The sequence below is a fragment of the Rattus rattus genome, chromosome 7, assembly GCF_011064425.1.
Source record: "Rattus rattus isolate New Zealand chromosome 7, Rrattus_CSIRO_v1, whole genome shotgun sequence".
NCBI classification, from domain to species: Eukaryota; Metazoa; Chordata; class Mammalia; order Rodentia; family Muridae; genus Rattus; species Rattus rattus.
The window spans coordinates 27,490,985-27,511,455 of NC_046160.1; positions in this window are offsets into that span (position 1 = coordinate 27,490,985).

Below are 20,471 nucleotides of genomic sequence, written 5' to 3' on the forward strand. Positions count from 1 at the left end.
GTGCAGTTTGCCAAGTACTTGGCTTGAAAGTATACAAACACTCTCAGATTACAGGTGAGATCCATGAATCATTGGATCGTGGATATCGTGATCACTGCAGTACTAATGCCCTGTGAGGAGGAACATTATGTTTGGATTTCTTTTCTGTTTACAATCCTGAGTTTGTAATTCTCGTTTTAACGTTACTGAAGTTGGAAGATCACTTCCTGGGACAACAGTTGTTTCTTTCATTTTCAATATTAGAGAATTATACATCAATTCCAATCTGTAAAATACCAATAGCTTTTGTAAGAGAGCCCATTTGCTTTAATTCCTTTGTTTGGGCTGGTATTATTTCTCCTTTATATGGAAGGAAAACTCAGATGAAAACTACTGACACCCCTCACAAGCTGTTTGTACATGACGTTACACAAAAGGCTTTTTGAAGAAATGGTGGCTATATATTGAAAAGATGCATGATTTAGGGTTAAAGTGATACATTGCAGACTGAATACCCAGAACAAGCTTTCCATTTATTTTTTTAACAGTTGAGCCTTTGAAATCATTTCAAGAATAAATAGTTCTAAATTGCATAAGTAGGGGTGTTCTTATCTAAATACATTAAATGGGTCCTCATGAACTTCAGTTCTTCTGTCCAAAAATATTACTAATTCAAAGTACTCAGAATGGTGGACTAGTGAGTGCTTTCTATGAGCTTCTTACCAGTCACACTGTCAAACAAACAAACAAACAAACAAACAAAAATCCAAAAAACTTCATTTAAAGTGGTGTTTGTTTGTTTGATTTTCTGAGAGTAGATGTGTGCATGTGAATACAGGTGAGTCTTGTAGACCAGATGAGGCATCCTGATTTTCTGAAACTAAAATGGTAAACAGTTGTGAGACCCATAATCTAGGTTCTGGGAACCAAACATGGGTCTATTGGAAGAGACCAATTGAGACATCCCTCTAGCCCCAAAACAGGATTCCTTTGAATCAGTTTTTCATTTGCCAGTGTTAACCACTTCACTGAGCAGGACTTTCTATGCTCTTTATTAATTATTTACTAGCCCACTATGTGTTTTATATGCTATGCAATAATGTGACTTCATGGGTTTTGGATAAGAAAAACTATTATTTTATCCTACTACATAGAATTCTTTCTTTTAATAGAAATTTACAGTTAGATTTAAAAAAAATAATCCTTTGAGAATTTCTACCAATGTATTTGAATCATGAACATCCACTCCCCCAATTCCTTTCTCAGTCAACATCAGTATCCTATATACAACATTTTCTCCTCTTTTTTTCCTTAAATTCATAAAATGTATTTGCATTGTCTATTCCTAGCAATTCTAAACTTGTGGGCTGTGATCCCTTTGGGGGTCAAATGATCCTATCACAGGGATCATATATCATATAAATCAGATATTTATGTTAGAATTCCTAACAGTAGTAAAAATAAGAGTTATGAAGTAGCAACAAAAATAATTTTATGTTTGAGGGTCAACCACTACATGAGGAACTGTATTAAAGGGCTGAAGCACTAGAAGTTTGAGAACAATTATTGCCAAATACTGTTAGTTGTGTGGCCTTCCATTGAAGTTTGGTCAACAAACCAGAGGCCACATCCTTAAACAAATCTGACTCTCCTGCTACCACCATTTCAATTGCCAGTAGCTCCTTAGCTTAGCAATAAGACTTTGTGCCCACCTCCCCTTCAGCCTTTTTCAGCAGCAAGTGTGAACCCATTTCTTTTTTATTCACGTAATAGTAAGCAGAATAGCATCACTAGGTCAGTTTTCTCAAGCATTGGTGAACATGGTAACCACACAGAGACAAGACCTCTTGGATATGATTTAGTGGTAGAGATTATGGCTTTATGAGTTCTGTGAACATAATGTCTGGGCATGTTCCTTGGATTTGTGTCTCCTGTGACCTGTCTTGCCATGTCTTCAATGAAACACTGAGGGAATTTGAGGCAACTTCCAGGACCTTCCTGAAAACAAGTTTCATTGATTTTTTTATATGACTCATTTCCACATTTGTCTTGATCACAAATATCAGGCAGTTCAAATATAGATGGAAAATGAAGCAAATATTTAGTCATGAAAACACGATTAATGTGATTTTAAAAGAAATTAAGTATTTAGGAACATACAGAGTGGTTTGAAATTTAGGAAGAAAATATACAGAATATACATGCATTAATCTCACATTTATCACAGCTCAGTGCAGTGGCCTGGGAATTTTTCTGTGTCCATTTTGCTGAATAGATAAGGGGACACATTTTAAAGGGGAAGGGCTAGGTTTTACACAGAGATTGTCTATCTATCAATGCTTCCATTTCTGTGCATTTGGAAGTGCATTTCTTTGCATTCCTAGAAGTGGCAATTGGAGTCCCCAAACATGTGTTTTATTAAATGCATGGCAGTCTTGTTTCATCTATTTGCTACTCAGTTGGCTAGTTGTTGAAGTTGTTAATTATCTTAACAAATAACTTGATTGTTTCAGACACAAATCTATAGTTAGAAGAGCTGTAAGTGAAATGGATATAAAACCAGGGAGGCAGGAGAGGATGTGAACATAGTATAATTCTCAAACTTTGAAGTATCACTTCCCACTTCACTCAGATATCTCAATTGTTGTCTGTGGCATTTGGTCCTCTCAGATGTGGTCATGTAGAGTATGCTTGGTGAGTTGAATGTTTCGCTTTTACACCACTCTTTTCATAATTAATATGGAACATGTCTTACACACAAGACTTGGTATGGAACATGTTCCTATATCCCGTGGCACCCCTTCGTGCTTAGCTCAGCAAGCTGCTCACCATACTTGGAGGATGAAATTAAAACATCACCAAGCATTCACAGCACCCATTATAGAAGTAACACACAGAAGCCCAAATCCTACTTCCCTGTTCACTTCTTTGCCACTGGAGTCTATTAATTGGGCTGATTAGATTCTGAACATGTGCACCCATGTTTCTGAGGAAAAAAAAATACATGGAAAGAATTTGTAGCCCTTTTAAAGAAAACATTCCACTTATTGATTCACTAAAAGACTCCTTTTCCCAGAACACTTTCCCATGTTTGTTCTAAGAGAAAAACGTGGTACAAAGACTTCAGGCAGAAATTAGAGAAAAATATGCTTCCACTGGGACCCATTGCCTATGCATTTGAATAATTCTGAAATGGGGAGGAAGTGCTCATTATTACCCTAATTCACAAGTGTTATGTTTTTCCCTTCAAGGTTATGACAAGAGCTGATCTTCTGAGTCATGGAACAGGAGTCTCAGTGTCAGGAAGAAGCTCTCGTAGGCTTAAGGCTTCAAGTCCATAGGGTGGATGCAGAAAAAAAATGTATACTTGATATATGGAAATACTTGGAAAATTCTGGCCATAGGTACTATGCAGCAGAACCAAACATGATCTCTGTTCTAGGAACATTCTACATAGTTGGAAACATATAACTTGGTGCTGTCTACAGAAATCCTTACAGCTACTTATCATTATCTTAATTTGAATATGAAGAAAATATGATTGGAGCACAAATATGGTAACTGCTTATGTTATATTTTTTCAACTTCCGAAAAACATTTCAGCCTCCCTGACCCAACTAACCATAAAGTTTATTTGCCCCTAAGTTCCATTTTAGTTTTTCCATTTATATACTTCTACTCTGCAAGTGCTTAGTCTGTTTAGATTAGTACTCCCCTCCACCCACCATTAAATTTGGTTAGCTTTCTGCTACTAAATCAAATTACAGAGGAAATCAACTTAATATACAAAAAAAGGCCTATTGTCACTCAGTTTGGATCTTCAGTTCATTTTCATTTGGCATCCTTGTTTTGGAGTCTTCCAGGTGGTATGATGTAATGAATAGAATTACACAAATCATGACCAGGAAGTGAAAGAAAAGAGGAGGAGGCCAGGTGGGTGGTGTCACACATTTCCATTCAACAAAATTGTCTTCAGAGGCCAAGAAGAATCTGTAACCTTTCTCTGGCACCACTGGGGGCTGCCTTAGTTTGCTTTCCATTGCTACGATAACATAATGAAGAGAAACAAGATAGGGAGGAAAAATTTCATTGGCTAACTTTTAAGATTCCATCATTGAGGAAAATAAAGGCAGGAAATCAAGAAGTAACCTGGAAGCAGGAACAGAAAGTACAGATCATGGAAGAAGGTTGCTTACTGGCTTGTTCTCCATGGTTCAAAAAGCTTGTTTTTTGTTTTGTTTTGTTTTATTTTTAATACACCGCAGGAATGCTGGGCCAGGGATGGCAACATCTTCAGTGGGCTGGGCCTTCCCACATTAATCATTAATAAAGAACAAGTTCCAAACATACATGGTATGCACTCACTGATAAGTGGATATTAGCCCAAAAGCTCGGATTACCTAAAATACCATCCACAGAGCATATGAAGCTCAAGAAGAAGGACGGCTGAAGTGCAGATGCTCCAGTCCTTCTTAAAAGGGAAAACAAAAATATTCATAGGAGGGGATATGGAAACAAAGTCTGGAGCAGAGACAGAAGGACTGGCCATTCAGAGCCTGCCCCATCTGGGGATCCAGCCCATATACATACAGCCACCAAACCCAGACAATATTGATGAAGCCAAGAAGTGCATGCTGACAGAAGCCTGATATAGGTGTCTCCTGAGAGGCTCTGCCAGAGCATGACAAATACAGAGGCAAATGCTTGTTGCCAACCATTGAACTGAGAACAGGGTCCCCAGTGGAGGAGTTAGAGACAGGATTGAAGGAGCTGAAGGGGCTTGCAACCCATCTGGACAACAATACCAATCAACCCAGGGACTAAACCACTACTCAAAGAGTACACATGGACAGAGACCCATGGCTCCAGTTGCCTATGTAGCTTGTGTGCCCTGTTGGTACCAGTAGGATGAGAAGCACTTGGTCCTGCCAAGATTGGACCCCTCAGTATAGAGGAATGTCAGGGCAGGGAGGCAGGAATGGGTGGGGGAAAACCCTCATAGAAGATGGGGGTGGAGGAATGGGATAGGGGGTTTATGGACAGGAAACTGAGAAAGGAGATAACATTTGAAATGTAAATTTAAAATATCCAATAAAATTTAAAAAAAAAAAGGAAAAGGAAAAGGAAAGAAAAGGTCCCACAGCCCTGTGGACAGACAATCTAATAGAGACATTTTCTCAGTTGAGGGTCCCTCTTTCCATATGAATCTACTGTCCAGCTAAAAAAACACTACCCAACACACAAACTAAGTCTTTAGCACTTGGACACTTAGGTGACATTTATAAACAAAGTACAGCAAATATTTCATTTTCTTGCAACACAGAAAAATAATGTCTATTTCTATCATGGTTTTGTTTTTAACATGAATTTAGGCTGAAATCAAAGTTGCAAGAATAGTGAAAGAGACACAAAGCTTTCTTTTTTTAGTTTCCCAAAGTATTTGCATTCTGGCTCGTGAGAGATCACTTGTCTCTGTCTGTTCCATATATTATTTGTGCATGCACATAAACACACACACACACACACACACACACACACACACACACAAACCTTTTCTAATATTTGCTAGAAAATTTGAGACAGCATTTCTGCTGACTCCTAACTACTTTAATATGTTTTCCAGAACAAGGATGTGTGCTTTAATAAACGTAATACAGTGAGCAAACGGCTAGCATCCAACCGCAGGTACACATTTATATTTCAATGGTGTTCCCTTTGGCCTTCAGGAACTGTTTTGGTCTCTCAGACAGAGACCTTTTCACACTGAGACACTTAGTTGCTTAGACTCCTTTATTCCTAATCTAGAAGTGACTTTCGTGTGTGTGTGTGTGTGTGTGTGTGTGTGTGTGGGTGTGTGTGTATGTGTGTGTGTGTGTTTGTTTCCTGACTTTGGTAATGTTGAAAAATATGGAGGCTGTTAGACTTATCTCACTGTCATAACCAGAGCTAGGCAGTGTTCATTTGTCTCAATAATGGCATATTGGTGACATTAGTTTTGATCATTTGCTTAAATTGGTGTCCTTCACCATAAGATTACTATTTTCCCTTCTTAATTGAAGTAATTTATGAAGGAAAATCAATTAATTTGTGATTGTGATTATGCAAATGCCCTACTTCTCATCAAACTCATTTGCTGACATTAGCATCCATTACTGATTCTTAAACTCCATCATGTCCCCTGTCATTGTGAGGCTAGTAGTATTCCTCTGGGACAATCTTTTCGTCTTCATTCATTTATCCATCAATTTGTTTATTTCTATTACTTTAAGGACTCATAAATATTAATGTATCCATTAGATATACTCATTAATACTATTTATTTTGATGCCCAATTCGTTCCATAGTTGATTATCAATGCACTGTCCCATAAAGTGGCTTTGTGTTGTTTTAATATACCCAGTTATTCCCTGAGCATCTGTCACTTTCTGTGACAAAATACTAATATTTATTGGCTTTATAAAAATAACTTCAAAAATTTTGAGATTACAGTTCCATCATTTTCTTCTATCCCTATATCTATTTCTATATCTATATATAATATATATGTAGAGAAAGAGTATATATATGTGTGTATGCAAGTGTATAGTATAAATATGTGCATGCACATATAACGTAGAGATATTCCTAAATATTATAAATCTTTATAACATTAGTTGTATATGTACATACACACATATACATATATACACATATACATACATACACACACACACACACATACACACACACATATATAGTTTCAAAGCTTACTGTTTCATATTGGATAACCAATTGGAGTGGTTTTTCTCCTGCTCTCAGAATTCTGTAGAGTTGCCTGTAGTTCTTGTCTAGGGTTGTAGCCCCAGGACCTTCTCCCTTCCTATGTTATCTGTACTTTTGCAAGTCATGAATAGGCAGCCATGTTAGTGAGAGTTCATGGGGACAGCTTTTCTGACATTTCTAGAGGACAGGCTCTTATAACAAACTTCTTGTTCCTTTGCCATTGGCCATTACTGGGCACTCTCAGATACCTCTGTTTACAGTAGATATTGGCTCTATTTATAACCTCCTCTCTAACTTTGTTACTTATGGACACAGTACTCTGCCTGAGAACTCTATCTTCTTAATACTTGAGGATAAATAGTTACCTGAATCGTATGACATAAAAAATTCTCAAATTGAATTTAATTGAACCTTATGTATACCTTAAAAGTATAAAACTCACTATCTAGACAGCTCTCAAATGTCTTACCTGTGCACTTGTCTCTTTCTCCTTCCGTGACGGTAAACTCTGTAGCGCTTGCTATTTGTGTGAAAGATAACTCCCACGAACTAGTTGAAAGGTCTTTAGAGCAGAGCCTTGCCTCCTTCAGTAACAATATGCATTGCAAGATTACAAACAACAATGTAAGACCCTTCAGACTACAAGATGATAAAACACAAAGTGTGAAGGAGAATCCCCCAGAGGCTCATGGAAATTCATGATTTCAAGGCAAGGAAAATACTGGATCTTCATATCAGCTATCTGCTATTTCATTCTATATTCTTTATTTTTACCTTTCTCATGATGTATGTATGTGTATGTTTGTGTTGTGTGTGTGTGTGTATGTGTGTGAGTATATGACATTACCCTTCTAATTCATAGTGATTTATATAAGAATGTAAACCTAAGGATGAATAATGTCTTGTTTATGTATGTGGTGAAGTTATTGACTTTATTTTGATATTCTCACTGAGGCATTGAATATCCTGGAAGTATACTAGGTAGGTATGTCTGGAAAATAAAGAGCAAAATGAGACATCTTTCTGTCATATTTGTAGTTTTAAAATAGATAAATCTTTTTATCTGACAGAGAAGACTACCACAAAATGTACAATATAAAACCATGCCTATGTTTTCAACTCAGACTCCAACGCTTTACATGTGATTACCAGAACGGGGACTCACTCAATGCCTCGATTCTCTCTGGTTATTGTTTCCTCCTGTTCATCTAAAACTAATATTACTATGAGGAAAGAAGAGAACTTGATTTTCACTAGCTAATATAAAGAGAACGTAAATAGAATTCACTTCCAGGAGACCCAACACTTGCTGTTTTCTGTTGTGCTTAGATCACAGGGTGCCTTTGAGTACCACTTGGTCAAGATGGAAGGAAGTAAGGGATCAAAGCAGTCAAAGTGTCAGGTTTCCTATAGGTTCAAGGTGGGAGAAATAAACATAAAATACTTACATATTTTACCTCACAGGAAATAAAAGACACAAAATTAGTCTAATATCAGGTGCAGGGGTAAAAATACCAGGGTATTTATTTCCCCAAAGTTGGTTTGCTAGCAAAAAAATGTTTCCAAGAGAACATACAGGACCCATTGCCTTGGTCTTTGGCTATGATTTGTGCCTTGATTCGATTATTCCTCCTCCCACAAATCTCTCCTTGAACAGTTCTGCTTTTAGATACTGCATTATCTAATTAGCTGAATAAGAAATATCTATAACTCTACAAGAGAAATACAAATAACAAATGCATTTTGCTATGACAAATATATGTTTACGCTTGGGCGTAATTAACCACCTCCATTCACAGTAGCATATATTCAGTTGATGTGCAATTCTTTTCTTTTGATAAAAGCTTCTATTTTCCCATATTTCCTTAATGGCAAAGATGCTTTCTTAATTCTAGATAAATCAGTTCAACATAAATACACTTGTGATTTGTGATGTAGGATAGTCATCTTGAATTGATTATACTTTGTGAATTTAAAATGTCAGAGTTGTGAAGAATATTTTCCATAGCTAACTCCTTGGTGCAAAATACTGTTGACAGTCCTATTATTAAATGTTACAAAGATACTCTGAAGATACACTGAAGAATTTATGTGATCCGACCTCAACTGTATGTGGTGGACGTAAAATTCAACTGTGACTCATTTGCTGCCTATGCCAAGCTAATGAGAATAATTACCAGAAGAAATTATCTGAGGCAAGCAGTGTGCCAACATCACAATCCTGAGGTAGCATGCATCTCTGTGTCTGGATGAGTTGCATATTCTGAGGAGACATACATCAACTACATAAGCTCACAAACTATTCATTTTTATGTCAAGTACCATTATTTCTCCTTTTTTATATACTCCTGAAAATAACATTGCAAGTTGAAACGTCTTTAGCAAGAAGTCTCGGGGTTGGGGATTTAACTCAGTGGTAGAGCCGCTTTGCCTAGGAAGCACAAAGGCCCTGGTTCGGTCCCCAGCTCAAAAAAAAGAACCAAAAAAAAAAAAAAAAAAAAAAAAGCAAGAAGTCTCAGAGTGTTCTCTGTAGGTATTAAAACACATTTTGATAAATTGTTTATTTTGCTGTGCAGAAAAAGAGGGGCCACAAGATGTCACAACAGGTAAAGGCCTTCAGCAACGAGCTTGATTAGCAACAAGCTTGGCCATAAGAATTTGATCTCCAGAAACCACAAAATTGAAGGAGAGAACCAAATCTCACAGGTTGCTGTTTTAAAATGAGCCATGGCACATTAATGACCACATGCATCCATACGTAACCACATAAATATGAACATAAAATTGTGCATATTGATTGTTATATGAATAGTATATAATAATGGCAGTCATATACTTGAATTTTGAAGTAAACCATTTTTGCACCAATATGCTTTGTTACTTAATTACATATTAGGCCCACTTGTGAATGTATTTAATTTGAATAAGCGTATGTACAAAGTGTTAAAATCATTGTATGCGGTTACATGTGAGTGTATCATAAAATGTAATGAACAATTCATCACCATGAAACTTAAATCTATTAACACTGATGCACGGAACTAAATGTTTTTTCATAATCTGTGTATCAAAATACATAATGGCTGAAGTCAAAATAGTTCCTCAAAGTAAAACTAAAGAAATCTAATTTAGTCAGGATTATAAGCAATACATTTATAACTTACAGAAAACAGCATTCTTTTAAAGCAGAGTCAAACTACACTGAGATTCATAATTTATTAAAAAAAAAACCTTCAGTTTAAGATTTTTCAGCCTAAAGCCAATTCATTACAACTGATTTTATGCAAACAATTGTCTAATTTTAGATCTTACCACCAAGCTGCCTTGAGACTTCATACTAGAAAAATCATTATTAAAACACTATACTACACACACCATATATATATATATATATATATATATATATATATATATGACCTTAATTTACTAAAATCGGTACATTTGCTAATGGAAACTAATGTGTTTTCTCTGTGTTTACCATCCTGCCATTAAATGAAATTGTGTGTACTTGCTCTTATTAAAAAAGTTGGCATGGATGTAATTTTTACAGCCTTACCCAGGGCTTTCTACTTGTAAAGGGTAAATGTCTTCAGGCAGTCTATGAATTAAAAAAAAAATCAGCTCTCCCAAATGCCACGATGCAGGATGAGTGGCAGAGCAGCATTGATAAGCTTTGGAAAAGCTGGGCCTTTATTCTTGGCACTGGAAGGAAGGCCACACTGGACTTAGCCTTTTCATGGAAAAGCACAGACAATGAGGCCAGAGCGAGCAGCGCAGTTTCTAGTGAGCACTGCCATGATTCAATAATTGAGGGGCACACGCTATCAAATTGATCTATTCTTCTTGTTCTCACCACAAAGTATTATGATCGAGCTTTCAGGTTTAACATCGAAAACACAGATACACATAACATGTATATTCCCGGGAACAGATTATAGGGCACAGATAAGGATACACTGTACTTAGGGACCAAGATGACTCATGAATAATGGACATTTGAGGCTCACAATAACAGTGAATCACAGAGTGGAAGGATGTATAGTCTTTTAAAGGCACTGTTGCTTCTGACTTGCTTTTCTATGTACAAGTCTATTATTCTGCACAGAGGCTAGGGAAATTCTTTCACAGTGAAAACACTACATACCACTTATCTGCTTTGGGATTTTTCATGGGTGGTTTCTTCTGTGTGCAACCTCTTTCCCAAGTCATTTATATGGTTCTCTATGTCACACAATTCTAACTCAGATACTGCCTTACCTGGAAGGTTTCTCCTGGGAGCCCTGAGACTTAATGCAATTCTAACTATGTTTTGTCTGTTTTGATTCTGTAACACTTTCAGTTATAAGTACTTTGTTATTTATTTCTTTACTTGGGTAATACCTAGAATTTGGGCTAGGGGTGTGGTTAAGTTAGTAGAATGTTTTTCCAGCATGCACAAAGACCTGGTTTCAATCTCTACTGCTATTGAAAATAGTGACACACACCTTTAATGCAAATACTGAAAGAATCAGAAGTCACAATCATTCTTAGCTAAGGAACAACTTCAAAACTAGCCTTAGCTAAATGAGATGCTCTCAAAGGAAAAAAAAATAAAGACAATAATAGGGGTTTTGCCTTTATTGGTGTCTGTAGTCCCAATATTTAGGAGGGGTAAACACATTTTTGAAAAGTGGTAATTTATCGACTCACTAAGTGAATAGAACTTAGAATTCTCCATACCAAGAATGTATGATTTACTAATGACTTCCACCAACACAGTGCTGAAATGGGCTCATCAATGCCTGGTTTGGTAATTGATCTGAGACTTTGCAATGAATTCACTCAGCCCAAACTATTAAGGAAATAAGAAGTCTTGCAAATTCTATTTTCTTCTCTCATTCTTTCCAATAAAATGCTTAAAACAAAGGGATCATAACATAGAAAAAACTAGAATGATTTCATGAAATACCTGACTTTGTTCTTTGTGTAATTAGTGCTATTTATGGTATTTAGTTGGTGATTTTATGGTTGTCCTTCTTCCTTTCTGATGGAAGTAACTTTGTGATCAATGAGTCTCTTGTGCTAAGGTCCACTTGCATTTGAACGTGATCTTTTATTTCACAAAGGCAGGTTTTCATCCTTGTCAAGGAATTTCTTGTCATAGTTAGAAACGATCTCCCTGAATACTTCATTCTATTCTGTAAATCCTTGTGTGCAGTTCTATGCTTCAAATGGAAATTCTGCTCTAGAAATAAGAGCTTTAGATAATATTGGTTGAAGTATAAAGGCTTTGATATAAAAATGCATGGCAGCCATTCTAGGACCAGACAGGGATATGAAGGCATTCCCTGGACAGAAACCACGCTGAGATGCACTAGAGGGACATGCACACTCAATTCAAAGTAACCATGGATATGTCACAAGGAGGGAAAATTTTAGCTGTCAAGGAAGTGTATTCAATATCAGTATTTTCTTAGGATGCATAATTCTTGCAAAAATAGAAAAAAAATAGACAGGCATATTAGGCTCTTTAGGAACAATAGCCTTTGAAGAAAACCACAACAACCCTACTCACATAAGAAATATTCACTTTATAGAGTCACAGGAAATAGAGCTGTAGTGTGAACATGTTATGAATGTGTGTCAAATCCAGAAATGAGGAAATCTTATGATTTAAGAACAGGGCAGGCTTGAGGCCATGAATGATGGTGGATGGGAAGGAAATAGCCTTCCCATGAATTGTACTGGAGTTCTGATGTCACAAATATTCTAGAACACTCTTTAACAACAAAATAAAACTGTATGTAAGTAACTCAGGACAGTTCCGCAGTTAGCTCCTTTTGGACCATCAGTTTGAAAGAACATTGGAAATGGGGATGCTAATGAGTCTCAGAACTATAGACATTCAGTCATATGGGGAGAGTGTGCATAACTGAAAAGGACTAGCTAAGACGATCTGGAAACATGGTGAAGATTCTTCAAATAGTAAAACAGATGATAAGAAACCTAATAAAAGTAGGCTTTTCATGGTGTGTCTGCACTGTCCAGGACAATGGCCACTCATCACAAACAGCTATTGAAATGCTACCTGTGGAATGAGAAATAAACTCCCATTTAATAGCTAGTGACTACCATATTGGCAGGTATAGACACTTCAGGCTGAGAGGCTGACTGGATGGATAGAGGTATAAAATAGCTTCAGGCAGGGCCCTTGAGGGAAATTAGGGCAAAGCATTGCAGAATTGCCCCCGGTATATTTCAATAAATTGTGCAAGACATAGGTCTTCGTTGCTGGCATCTTACCCTATGACTGGGTTGATGTTGGGAGTTGGAAGGATTGAAGCCTCTAAGGATAATGTTTATGGAAAAATAGAAAACACGTGCCATTGGCTGCATTACCCAGGAAGTGGTAGAAATGAAGAAAAGGCCATGGAAACTTTACTGCCAATGTAACTCTCCATTTTCCCTTCGGGAAATTTTCTCTCTGACCATTAAGTATTCTGTTGTTACTGTGTCTGCCATCTGCAGCATGGAAGGCTGGCAATTTTGACAGGAGAAGAAGGAGTGCAGGTGGGGCTTGCTTTTGGGAAGGATGATAGGCTGCCTTATCTATTCTGCAGAGGCGTGGAGAGACATTATAAATATTTGTCCATTAAATGTTCATAAAATGCTTGTTAAACGCCCCCACTCTGTCAGAAAAGATGTTTATTTGAATGCTCGGTGAATTTAATGCTTGTCACCCACAAGGCGGATACTTGCTGTGGGAAGGTCATCTGTACATTTTGCTTCTTTTTATGCTCATTTCTCTTTTTGTGACTAGAGAAATTGGATGCTAATTTTAAAAACAGTAACAATTTTTTTCAAACGAGATGCTTCAGGAAGAACGTGGAAAGTTAAAAATTCAAGTAGATGTCTATAAGTACACACACACACACACACACACACACACACACACACATGCACGCACACGCACACACGCACAGATCACATTACATCACATCACACATACAAATGTAAAAATAAAACCTACAAAATACTTACCCCGTCTCTACACACAATCAAACTCAGGCACATGGGCTTTTATCATTTCACCCTTTATCTTCAGACACTTCCTGGGGTTTAAATGTATATATATTAAATAAAATGAAACATTTGTTTTGTATCCTAATTTGTCTACCTTCTGATGATAATGGTGGATACCATACAACATGGGTTTTAACACATATTAGTCTTTAATAAAATTGCTTCTTGTTTTATAAGTCTTTAATGTTACAAGCTTGATCATCATTTTGTGCCCTATGACCAACCACCTCACCTCAAATATTGAGAATCGATGGATGACTTCTGATTCAACAGACCCTATGCCACACCCATGTTTCACCATCTGTTTTATCCTTTACAATTTTTATTTTTTGTGTAACGGCCACCTTTTTATGCTAACATATAAAGTTCAATAAAAATTCTTGCTAAATTTCACATTTTTTTCTACAATGTGGTCAACAAGTACACAGCCCCATTGGGAAAAAGTAAAACTGCTTATTAGGCTCGTTTTCTCTAGCACTGAAATATTCTATTTTAAGATATCTATTTCTATGGTAGGATTGATAGAAATCTATACCACTCCAGTCTGCATCACTCGCTTCTTGTGGGGCTGCTCTTTTCAGGGAATTTTTTGGCCTTTCTAAATTGTTTAGATGGAGTTGCCATTTCTCTACTGGGGCACCTGAAAATTGTTTCCTATGAAGACCTTGCAAGGTGAAAATACATAATATAATATCTCCATTTGAATGAATTTGTAAAATTCCTTGATGTGTATCTAATACAAAGTGATTTTGATAAAAGATTAATTTTAGTCATCTAGTCACAAATTGTTTTTAGAGCTAGGTCCTGAAAAACAGAAATACATCTTGACTCTAAAGGAATCTCATTTTAACCTGTTGGGTTTTTTTATAGCATTTAAAAACTATCCCAGATTTTTAAATATCTACATATACAATTAGAATTGAATAGTTCTTTCTTTTAAAATTTAACATAACCTGTTCCACACATGTATTTTGCAAAATATGTTTCAATGATCTATGTCTTTGATATATCTTTTGACTGATTTATAGTTAGAAAATCTGATATATATATATATATATATACATATATATGTGTGTGTGTGTGTGTGTGTGTGTATACACACACACACATACATTTAAAGTGGGCTATTTTCTTAGATTTTTGGAAGACATGATTAATTTTACAAGAGATCTTTAAGTATATGGACTAAATATTAATGAAAGTCCCAGGGAAAGTCTAACCTTATTAATCTCTTATACACTTAACCATTTTCTCAGCAGCATATCCTGAATAATTAATTGATCCCCTATTGGTATGTGCTGTATTCTTTATTGCAGTTTGAATACAATAAATCCTATACTGTGAATTATGACTGAAAAGGGAATGTGGTTGGTTGTAAAGTATGGTGATTCTTGACCCAGCTCCATTATGCTTGCTCATTGTAATTTTATAATTCTGTCTATAATTCCTAAGTACTTTAATATTACTAGTTTTCATTATTGTTTCTACTAGTTTTAAATTTTTCTACCAACAAAAACTTCAAGTTATCTTTTTATCCCTACTCCCAGCTTTCAAGAAGATAACTTGAAACTTGATTATCTTGAAAGTCTATGCTGATACAAGGGACACAACTTCTCGCCGTATTTGGTATCTTCATGTATAGAATAGTCCATTGTGTACTATATACTTTCTTGTTTTATCCACATTTTTATATTGGTTTAATTTCCCTAACGTCCAGCTGTTTCTTATATTCATAGAATCTGTGATTTGTTGCATCTTAGTTTATTGCCATGTTGTCCCTTGACTTGCTATTGCTGGTACATTCTCAACGTTTTGATAGACTTTATAACGTGTGATTCATGTGTCAGTCGATTATCTTTTGTGTCCATACAAACAACTCATAGCTTCAGCTGTTTGTCTCCTATTATCAAGAGCTAAAGTTTACTTGAACTTTATAACTTTTTCTCTTGGTCAAAGATGTAAAATATTGTAAGATACTAATAGGAGTGTTAGGAAATGTCATAAACCTGAACTAAGGGAACAATGTTCCCAATGCACTTTATTAACTATAATCGTGCCTTTACTATCTGAGAATTTGTAACCTAGTTTAGAAAGGATGTCATGCTGGAAAAGTACATTTATCTATGCCTATTTTAAAATAATTTTCTGGGGCTAGATTGATGGCTCAGCAGTTAAGAGCAGTGACTGCTCTTGAGAGGTCTTGTTCTCAACACTTAAGTCAGGTGACTCACAGCTGCCTCTAACTCCAGCTCTGTCTCCAGTGAATTTATCATACTTTCTAGCCACCAAAGGCAGCCACTCACCTGTGGCAAAAATGCATATACATAAATAAAATAAATCTTAAAATAATTTTATAATTTCAGTAATTAAATACTGCTGCTGCCATGCTAAATCCTTCTATAGTACAGTATTTTTTAAGTAAATTATTTAGAGTTTTGACAACTATTGCATTAGCTTAATGTTCTTCTCCTTCTCAAGTCAATATTAGTTTCATAAAATAAACTCATAAAACCTTGTGTGGTCTCAGTTACAAAATGACAATTGCACCTACTTTGAGAAGTCATAGTTTAAATGACCCATGGACTAAAACCATCAAATACTATCCTTGGAAGTCCTGAGTTACATTCTTTCCAGTAAGTATTAGAGACTTCTCTTTCCTGTGATTGCCTGAGTCAGTTTTCATTACATAGAACATTCCAGGAAAGTGTCTCCTGCATTGACTTTCTCAAGTGTTTTCAAGTAGACAGGTGGCAGGAGTATACTGACCATCCTTGATCTATAAATGGAACCTTTCCATTATGATAGGATATATTTAGGATACTCTTCTCTTTAGTCTTAATATATGTGCCTAAATTAATGTATTTACTGCATTTACCATTGCTCTCCTCCACTATCATTTCAATTTATTTGTCAGAATCCCTCTTTTGAATGCGTCAAGCAAATACATTTCAATGTTTTTCTTCCTCTAGTGTCTTTAGGCATGTTATTTTACAGAAGTGAAATGCTTGGATTAATGTTGTTCATTTTTGCTAATGAATAATGAACATATTTGAGGTTGCACATTTGCCTCTGAGCAGAGCTTTGGAAATATTTGACAAAGTTTGATTAAAAGACTTCTTATGATAGCTGTGGAGTAACTTCAGTTTCTCCTTCTCATTTATTGGAGTTGCTAGTAGTGAAAGCTATATTTTTCTTAATTAATTTGCCTTTAGACCTTTATTAATGCCTTTCAGTAGTCTGCCTTATTGGGAGTGAGACTAGAGGGACCCGTGAACATTTTCATATTTTTGTCATGTTTTTGTGGTTGATTTGTGGTCTAAAAAATTAATTTCCAAAGCATGTGTTCCCAGCAGATGCAGACAAAGAATGCTCGTTGGGGTACATCTTCCTCATTGGTGTGATTACCTTCACTTTAGAAACACTTTGGTTTGTTTATTAATTTGTATTTAGAATGTTTTATTCCTTACTAGTTCTTAGGAACGTGATTTTTAAAAATCGTTTACCAGTTAAAAAGTTGAACGCTCTCACCAATTTAGTTGTATTTTCATTGTTTATCTCGTTTTACATTATTTGAGGGAGGAAGAATCTCATGATAGAGACTTTTGCTCTACAGTCGTTGTTTTCCAGTGCAAAGCTACTTTATCCAGTGTCATCTGGCCGTTTAAAAATGGATGAATTTCAGATAATAACTACCATAAGGTTGTTATGATTCTTTACTAAAAATATTTTCACTGAGGTTGTGACTTCTCTCTCGTGTGACAGCTATCAAGTTGCTACGTTTAGAAAAAAAAAGACTAGTGATTTTAAGAGAACGACGAATGTTTAGAATGTTTATAGAGTTTTGAAAGGTGCCTCAACAGGAAAGAGTCCTGGCTGCCTTTGCAGAGGAGCCTTGACCAATGTAATTCCCAAGACCCACGTAATGATTTACAAATGCCAGCAAGTTCAGTTCCAGGAGATCTGACACTCTCCTGGCCTCCATAAGCAATACGAACACAGTACATCTATATCCACACAGGCAGAACAGGCATAAGATAAAATAAATGAATCTAAAATGAATTACATAAAACCAATCAACGTGGTTCTTAAATTCTAAGTTGATAGCAACATTTAAATAATTCTAAAGATCTCTTTAAAAAAATTAAATGATCAAGATCAAGGTTTTCATGTCTTGGGTTTTGTGATATTCTCATCTTCTGTTTTTATGGCTCTATTATTGTTTTTAGTTGAATATTATATAACATAATACCTTTTTAACCTATCTATTACATACCTATTCACTGATAAATTTATTCTGTGGAAAACCTTTTAACTTTCTATAGACACTGCTCTGTGCGGTTTGTTGGTTTATTTATGGTTATTTGTTTTGACATTTTACCTTGAACAGAACAAATCTGAGAATGGCTTGATTTTTGTTCATTAAAAATTATTGGTCTTTTCTTCCTTCCTCCCTTCCTCCACCCAACTGTTGCTCCCTTCCTCCCTTTTTTCTTCTGTTTTGAGACGAGGTCTTACTCCATATCCCAGTCTGGCCTTGAACTCACTAAGCAGCTTACACTGCCTCAGCGTCCCAAGTGCTAGGATTACAGGCATAAGCCACAAAGCAGACTTCTTTTGGTTCTAAACAGGTTATCTGTTCCTATTAATATTTATCTATTTTCATTTTATGTGTATGAGTGTTTCTGTCTGCATGTATTAATACATTGCTATGGGAATGCCCAGTACCCATGGAGGCCAGAAGAATATTTCAAATTCCCTGAGACTGGAGTTATGGCTAGTTTGGAACAGCCGTATGTGTGCTAGAAACTGAATCTGGGCCTTCCTCAAAAGTAGGAAGAACTCTTTAATTCTGAGGCATCCTTCAGCCCCAGGGCGTCTCCTTTATCTGTAGAGTCAATTGATCGCTCAGTTCATGTGACTTTCTGTGTACTGTATTCACTGCACAAATATTTTGGGGGATTGGATTTCTGCTTATTCTTCCCATAAGCACTTCCTCTTTCTAGCCTTTTTCATATTTTTCTATTCTTTCAAATGTATGGAAAGCTTTCCTCTCATTCTCGGGCTCAATTTCCTGAGTATTGCTTCTGACGATCAATACCTTAAGTTCCTGTCAACCTTCTCAGCTACATTTACACTGAGGTTCATGATTAGCTCTGTAATGTACATTTATGATATTTTAGCTGCATGCCAGCCTGTTCCTTTCAGAGGCCAGTAGAAGCCACTTCACTATGAATAGTAAAAATGCCCTCATATACTACCAAATATTACAAGGTAGGGTATATAAAACCACCCCAACTTTAAATATACATATTTATGATTTAACCCTTTTTATTAATGGAGGCCAGACTTGTGAGAGTCTCTCACAATCTTTGTGAGTTTTATACTCTTAAATTATACCCAACTCTTGATTATTTAATAGTGTTTTGGGACCTTATATCCTTTTATTTGTTTGTTTGTTTGCTTTTAGAAACAGGGTTTCTCTGTGAAGCTTTATCTGTCTTGGAATTCTCTTTGTAGACCAGGCTGGCCTCAAACTCTTTGCCTCCCAAGAGTTGGGATTAAAGGCATGCGTCACCATCGAGAAGTGACCTGACATTTCTATATCTGTCATCTAGGCCCTCACTGTTTTTCATCTATGGTGTAACTGTGTTTATTTTATGTCTGTCTGTCTTGTCTAGTCAAAGTGCTAGATTTTCTTAGGATGTTATATGTATACCTTCTAAATATTAAGTTCAGATGCTCAATAGGCAATCCTTAATTCATAAGTAATATGCAAAAGAAAATTACAAGATCATCAGGTACTTAAAGGAAGCATTCTTGTGTAGCAGTTAAAGAGAAAGAATATAATACTTATTCAACAATGCTAACCCAACTGCACATTTTACCATCAGCATCTGCATCTTCACCCACTGAATCACTTTTTATCCCTCCTTTTACCCAGCATGCTCCCTCTTTTGTGTTCCTTGCCCCCTTCTCTCGTAACAGGTAGTACCTGATATATGGTAGATGAGACTAGTGGATTCTTACATATCTCTTGACTATGTAACTATACCAAGAATATGATTGCAGTGTCAAGTATAGGTTTCAATGTTGACTCCTTTGATTCCACTTTCCTGGTTACTAATCAATTATCAACCACCTTATTCTGTACAAAAGTGTCTTTTGGGCCAGGAAATAGTCATGGTGGTTCTGAGGGAGGGGAGTATGATCATCTTCTACCTTAAAAGCCTTTCTGACTTCACTCAAGAGGGTCTAGACCATGCACTGAGGCAAAAGCTTTGTTAACTTCTTTCCTAGATGTATGCATGTTTTCCTTTGGGCAGCAGCTTATGAAAGAAAGAAAGAAGGAAGGAAAGAAAGAAAGAAAGAAAGAAAGAAAGAAAGAAAGAAAGAAAGAAAGAAAGAAAGGAAGGAAGGAAGGAAGGAAGGAAGGAAGGGTGGGTGTGGTTTTCAAGCCAAATTGCTTCCTTGTGTTTGCGTCTAAGGTTTTGCTATTTGGTTTGGTTTGGTTTGGGTTTTAGCAATGATTGAACCCGGAGCCATATGCACACTGGGCAAGCACTCTACCATTGGATTCCATCCCTAGATCTTCTCTATTCTGGGATATGTTTCTTACTAAGCTTCCCAGGGTGCACACTAATCTTCTGTACAGCATAGGGTAGATTTAT